The 7,126-nt window shown below is 47.0% G+C and overlaps 1 protein-coding gene across 1 annotated transcript in view; it reads right to left on the minus strand.

Moving 5' to 3' along the window:
• PPP1R16B (protein phosphatase 1 regulatory subunit 16B) overlaps window positions 1-4,902 on the minus strand; it is a 104,123-nt gene extending 99,221 nt beyond the window's left edge. The window contains exon 1 of the mRNA XM_038369675.2: window positions 4,718-4,902. The gene's annotated coding sequence lies outside the window, so the exon portion shown is untranslated. The remainder of the gene's footprint in view (window positions 1-4,717) is intronic.
• Window positions 4,903-7,126: the final 2,224 nt, after the last annotated feature.

Raw genomic sequence — 7,126 nt, forward strand, 5'->3', positions numbered from 1 at the left:
GCCCACATGTTGCTCATTGCAAGATTGGGGTCTTAGCGTCCACAAATGCATCTATGGAAAATGTTATTGACTTGGGTCCGGCTTCCCCTCACCCACAAGAGTTCTTTACTTCCAAAATAAGAAGTATGTAATTATACTCGCTTTTTAAAGTGACATTCAAAACAAGATTTTCATTCTGCCTAAATGGAGGTGGGGGGAAAGAGGAGGAGAACTGTCAGCCAGGTTTATAAACACCCATTGTGCCAATATTTTAAAAAAGCCTGCAAAAGAGACAGAAAGAATCAAATGTGGCAGTTTGCAAAATGAATTTCCAAGAGATCAACAGGATGATAGGATTAGTGGGTATGATTAATGGAGAGAATTCAGCCCAAAGACAAGATGTCAAAATGAAGCTCTGATAAATATCCAGAAGTAATTAAGCAATAGTAACAAAGGTGAAGTATTATTCAAAGTAGTTACAGGGTTTTAAATAAGTTACAGATTTCAGTGAATGTTGAATATTAGGTAGGATTTCTTTCCTGAATGGCTAGGTCAATTAGCCAATGATCTAATTTGCAAGTGAGGTCATTTAATCATCATTTATCTAGTCTTTGAACCTCCTAAACTATGGACCAAGTTTTGCTCTCCAGCTGAATGAGTAATTCTAAGGTCTCTTCTACACTAAAAAATTAGGTCGGTTTAACTACATTGTTCAGAGGTGTGAAAAATCCACACTCATGAGTGGCATAGTTAAACCAACCAAGTCCCTGTGTAAAATTCTTCTGTCAACCTAGCTACTGCTTCTCAGGGAGGTGGATTACCTGTGCAGACAGAAGAATCCCTCCTGTTGGTGTAATGTAGTGTAGTGTCTACACTGAAATGCTACAAGGAGTCCCTTCCAGCCATAAATGCTGATTCTGGGAAGATACTAAGCAATGGTGGGCCTGATTCTTTTCTCACTTAAAACTTGTTTGATACCAATTTAATTCCAGAGTTGCCTAACTGAATTTAGATTTAGATGGGTAAGCAAGAGGAGAATCAGGCTCACTAGAGTTACACTAGCTTAAGTGATTTCATAGGTAAATTCTGCCGTTTGTTTGAAGAGAGTGGGTTCTTTTTGTTGGGGTGCGAAACGGAAGAGAGCATGAGCTAGTAATCTAGCATCCCTAGAAATCTTTTAGAACAAAGCCTATGGTTTCACTAGTGCAGTGGTTCTCAACCAGAGGTCTGGGCCCCTAGTGGGCTTGAGCAGGTTCAGGGGAGCCTCCAAGCAGGGCCAGCATTAGACTTGCTGGGGCCCAGGGCAGAAAGCCGAAGTCCCACCACATGGGGCTGAAGCCCAGGTCCCTGAGTCACAACACCCGGGACTGAAGGTGAAGCCTGAGCAATGTAGCTTCGTGGGGGACCCCTGTGGCATGGGACCCAAAGCAACTGCCCTGCTTGCTACCCCCTAAAGCCAGGCCTAACTTTTATATGCAGAAAACCAGTTATTGTGGCACAGGTGGACCATGGAGTATTTATAGCATGTTGGGGGGAAAGGAGGGCTGAGAAAGAAAAAGGTTGAGAACCTCTACACTAGCATACATCGGGGTAAAATGAAACATTCCCTGATCAGCAAGAAAGCCATGGGCTTTTTTTGATTTGTTAACCCAAACATCTAAGACTGGGTAACCACCACCAACAGCATTGCAGTAAACACTGGTTGATGTTTGGCTTTTACTGAATGAAATATACCCAGAGGCAACAGGCATTTTATAAATGATCTAAGTCAAAACAAAACATGGCTGAGTTTACCCCCAACAGAGTTGCTGCTGAGATGATACAGTGCAACCCAGACACCAAGAAGACGCTGGTACCAAGAAAATCCATGCAGGGACAAGTTCTCACCAAGAAAGATTCAACAACAAAACCTTGTTAGAGACAAGCTGCCTGGACATGCAGTCTTAAGGGGAGACAGAAACAGTAGCATCTTTATGTCTAAATGATATCACATGCATCATACACATTGGAACTGGAACACATTTAATCTTTCATTTACTATGAAATTTTCAGTTATTTTCCCTTCCCTCCAGTCAGAAGGAAAGCAGCTCAACTTTTAGAAATCCTGGGGCTGATACAAAGCCTATGGAAATAAAGGAAGCCTTTCAATTAGCTTTAATAGCTTTGGATCCAGGCCATCAATATAGAGATTAAACAAGTAAGGAAAAAATGTTATCAGAGTTGTTATTTGTATAGCATTTACAACACAATCTGACGTGCTTTACAGTGAAACCAATCCAGGTGTGGACTAGCACCCCACGATTAAAGTACATTCCAAGACAATAAATAAATAATATCAGTTCCAAATATTAATAAGGATATTTGGCCCTTCCGTGTGCAATTTAATAGTAATAATCCAAGGCTCAAAACAGCTCTGTTGAGAAAGGTAAGGTAATAGATGGGCTCAGAAGTTAGGACTCTCGACTCACTCTGTCTGAAAATGCTTTATACACTTGTTACAAATACCTAAGAGGACTAGAGTTGAAACATTGGAGATTTTTTTCTCCCATATTTGTTTGCTTTGTGCATTCCAAAAGTCAGTTTCAATATTTCCCTTATGTAGTTAGAGTGTCCCCTGGTTTGTGCAGGTTTTTCACAGCAGAGGAAACAAACATTTTTAAAGATAAGAAAGTGATAATAAAAACAAAGATTGGCAGGGAAGTTGCAGGCTGACAGAGTCCCTTCAAAATGACTGAACTGCACACAAGAGCCTCAGGGCAGGGTTAGCACCTGAAATGACTAGATTTGAGGTTGGCTGACAGTGTCTCTGGGACATACTTTCACTGGATCACACAGGAAGACGGCCAGGCTGGCCATTGAACTCCCTGAAGCCCCATCTTGTACTTTAACCATCAATTCGTTTCTAAATACAAAGGTATATATTTAGCTGAACTATATTAACATGTCTAACTCCTGCCAAAAGGAAGAGAACCTCCAAATGAAGCAAACAAAATCCACTCCTACGTGGGGACAAGAAACTGAGGCCCTGAATTCTCCAGCTTCCTGTGATCACCTAATTTCCATAATGGCTAAAGTGTTTTCAACCCTGAAGCCAATCTGGCAATGGAATGAACTGCCCTAGAAAGGTAATTATGTCCTGTCATTAGATGTGTTCAGGATAAGGTTAGACAAAGTATAGTGGGATTAACAGTGTTTTATCCTGCTTGATGTAGAGGGCTGACTAGATTATTTAAGTGGTTCTTTTCAAGCTTGCCTAGGATTGCACAATGCTGGAGGTCACTTCCTGATTCGACACTGCGAAGTAATTTTGTCAGCACTGCTCAATAACAGATTACCACCACCCCCCTCTGACTTTTCAGCTATGGAGACTTAGGTTTGCATCACTTACACCTGGTCAGCCATGAAAGCTAGTTTGGTGGTCTCAAGTCACTAGTGGGTCATTTTGTCCACCCCATGAAGCCACCATGCATCACTGACAATACCAGAACTCAGAGTAGCAGCCGTGTTAGTCTGTATTCGCAAAAAGAAAAGGAGTACTTGTGGCACCTTAGAGACTAACAAATTTATTAGAGCATAAGCTTTTGTGAGCTACAGCTCACTTCATCGGATGCATTCGATGAAGTGAGCTGTAGCTCACGAAAGCTTATGCTCTAATAAATTTGTTAGTCTCTAAGGTGCCACAAGTACTCCTTTTCTTTTTGCGAATACCAGAACTGGAATAGCAGGGAGTGTTGTAGGTCAAGTAGGCATGCATTGGCACAGCAGTGTGAAGATCTGGACCTGAAATAACAGGGATACTGCAAGTCAGGACTGAGGAGCACCCCTATGTGAAGACCCCATACTGCAAGACAAGGGTGGAAGGGCTGCACATCAGAAACAAGGTATCAGGTGCACTGGCAGAGCTATGGGAACAAGAACTGGAATAGCAGGGCAGGTCGTAAGCCAGACCTGTGATGCACTGGGAGAATTGCATAATGAGATTGGGAGTGGAATACCCCAGGGACAGGGGTGCTATGGCAGGACTGATGTAGGTAAGAAGAGCCATGCAAGCCATCAGTACTGGAAGAGCAGGTGGGTAGGTCAGGAGCTAGGCACATTCTCACTGCCCAGTGCCCATAGCACTGCTACTGCCTCCTCCACCACGAGCAAAAACAACCAGCCAAAAATCACAGCAAAGAAGGTTTGAGAACATAAGAGCCCTCAATAGTGCGAACTACCCAGAGCAGTGCATCGCACCCCCAGATACCCAGAGCTGCTGCTTTCTCTTTTACACCTTTGCCACCCCCCATGCAAACCCAGCCCTCCCCTGCCCCCAAAATCTTCACCCTACCAGAGCACAACATAGCCCTGCTGCCTCGGGCACAGGACTTCAAGACCCAAGTACCCGGGGGAGCCAAAGTCCCGACACCGTGGGCAGGGGCAAAGAGCGGGCGGGCTCCCCCCGGCGGCAGAGCCCCGACAAACAGAAGGGAGGCGACACAGCCTGAGCTGGGAACTTGCTGCATAATTCAAGCCGGAGAACCGCCGTAGTTGGCCGGAGATTGGGGAGGGGGGGGATCCCCGGCTCCTTCCCACCGCTCACCCCGCCGCCCTCGCTGGCTCTGCCCCCCCTTCCCCACCGGTTCTCCTCTGGATGCACCTGACCCTGATGGGGCGGGGGGGGGGAAGATGTGAGGCGCCCCCCCCCATCTCCCAGCGCCCCCTCGCCCCGCCGGGCTGCAGCTGCTCTGTCACTCACCCGCCGCAGGAGCCGCCCAGGCCGGCGAGAGGCGAGCGCCGCCCGCGGAGGGTCCCCCGCCAGGCGCAGGGCTGCAGCTGCCCGGCTCCGGAGCGGCCCCTTCCCTCCGCAGGCGGCAGGGAGCAGAGGGAAGAAGCCGGCGCTGATGGAAGAGCAGCCGCCTCTGGTCCTGCGCTCGCTCCCGCCCGGCTCCTCCTCGAAGGTGTGGCCAGGGAGGGAGGAGGGGGCTGAGGACCAGAGCCGGGCGATGCTCTGCGCTCCCCTGCCCGAGCGATGGGGAGGGATCCTGCGCGGGGACGTGCAGAAAGGGGCTGGGAAGCGGCCGGGCGCACCGGTATTTTCAGAGGGGCTAGCGAGGCCGCGAGGAACAGGGCGCAGCGCATGGCCGAGCCCCGTGCTTCCTCCAGCCAGGCGGGTGGTAGCGGGAAGCAGGCCAAGCAAAGCATGGGGGAAGGCTTGCTGTGCAGGGAGGGGTCCCCAGCGGGACAGTATGGACTGAAGCGCGGCTCAGAATGATTCAGAAAGGAAATTCCATGTTATATCCCCCCCCACACACACACACACACACTCTCAAATATATGCTGCAGATCCTGGCATAGATGCTGGAACTAGGGCTGCTGCTGCACCCCCCTGGCTGGAAGTGGTTTCCATCATATGCAGGGTTTACAGTTTGGTTCAATGGCTCTCAGCAACCCCATCATACAAATTGTTCTAGCCCCCCTGGATACTTGGTAAATCACCGTCACTGTTTTCTGGCCTGCTCACAATCAAGGTGCCAAAGTGATATACTACAGGCCCGCCGAACCATTTGGAAGGCATTCGAGTACAGTGGGGATGGGACCATATCAACATCTTGAGCTAGATCAGCGGTTCTCAAATGGGGTACGTAGACCCCTAGGGGTATGTGAGAGTACTCCAGGGGGTCCTTGAGTCATGTCCGGGTCCACCCACCCTACTGATCAACTCCTCACCCTCCCTCCCAATGCCTCCCTGCACACTGCAGAACAGCTGTTCAGCAGCATGCAGGAGGTGGTGGGAGGGAGAAGGGAGGAGCTGGGACAAGGCACACTTGGGGGAGCGGGCAGAAAGAGGTGGGGAAGAAGAGGGGCAGGGGTGGAGCAGGGGTTGGAAGAGGTGGGGCAGGGCTGGGGCCTTGGGTGAAGGGGGGGGCAGGGCCTGGCGCTGAGCAGGGGTTGAGCATCCCCGGAGGGAAATTAAAAGCCAGGTTGTGGGTCAGCAAAAAATTGTAAATCAAAATGGGGGTCCTCAGGTTGCTAAAGTTTGAGAACTGCTGATCTAGATTAAAACAGGAGATGAGTCCTTTGGACACAACAGGAGAAAAGGGGGAATCCCTTTATTCAAGCACAGATTTTATTAAGGGATCCTACTCAGGGAAACGGAGCTAAACCCTTTCTACTGCTGAAAAGCAGTTAGGGGCCTTTAGTGCTATACACTCACTTGTGAAAGGAAGACAAATGAGGAAAGTGGAAAGGAAGTAGTGAAAAAAGGAAATGTCTGTTTTTTTTAAGATAGTAGCAAGCTTAGTTCAGCCCCTCACCCCCTCCCATCAACTAGGCTTCTTTTATTGGTTCTGATCACTTGATTTAAGTTAGCATAGCACCACTAACTGATATGGAATCACTGATTTACGTTGCTGAGGATGTGACCCTCTCTGTATGAGCCCTTCCTTGAAAGATGCACACAACCTGTGAACTTGGCTGAGGTCAGATAAATGACAATGTTTAGAAAACAGAAGGGGAATTGGGAAGAGGAAAAAAAAAAAAAAGAAAAACACAGAAAACCCACACCTCCTCCAAAATATTCTTTTGGAATCAAAAGGTATTGGGTGTGTGTGAGTGCCTATGAAACAATGAGTGCCTTTGATTACTCAGGTTTTTTTAAAAAGGTCTCAGGTTCCAGTGTTGGTAGAAGATTCCAGGTATATTTGGGTCCTCCTAAAACAGCCTACTATGGATCTAGATAAGATTTGCATTTTAATTGAGAGTGAACACACCTGGAACACTGCTTTATTGAAATTATTAAATTGCTGTTATAGGTGGCTATCCAGATTTTAAAAATATCTACAATTTTTAGTAGATAAAACAAATGAGCCAGATAGCAAGTTCTTGTTTGACATCAAATGAATTTACTCTGGAGGGGAGACGTTTCAGGCTTTATAAGGAAACCGTTAAAAACAAAAGCCCCATAAACAGTATTTTGTACTTCTATAAGGTGTTCATTTAAGTCTGTCAAAGAACACTGCATATGTTAATGAATCAAGGCAACACCCTGTTTATGTAATTTTCATGTCCATTTTGTAGACAAGTAAACTGAGGTATAGAGAAAATCATTTGTCCATGGTCACAGTAAATCAGTAGCAGAGTCCTGGCTCTGAATCTACTTTAACCA

The sequence above is a fragment of the Dermochelys coriacea genome, chromosome 13 (assembly GCF_009764565.3).
Source record: "Dermochelys coriacea isolate rDerCor1 chromosome 13, rDerCor1.pri.v4, whole genome shotgun sequence".
NCBI classification, from domain to species: domain Eukaryota; kingdom Metazoa; phylum Chordata; order Testudines; family Dermochelyidae; genus Dermochelys; species Dermochelys coriacea.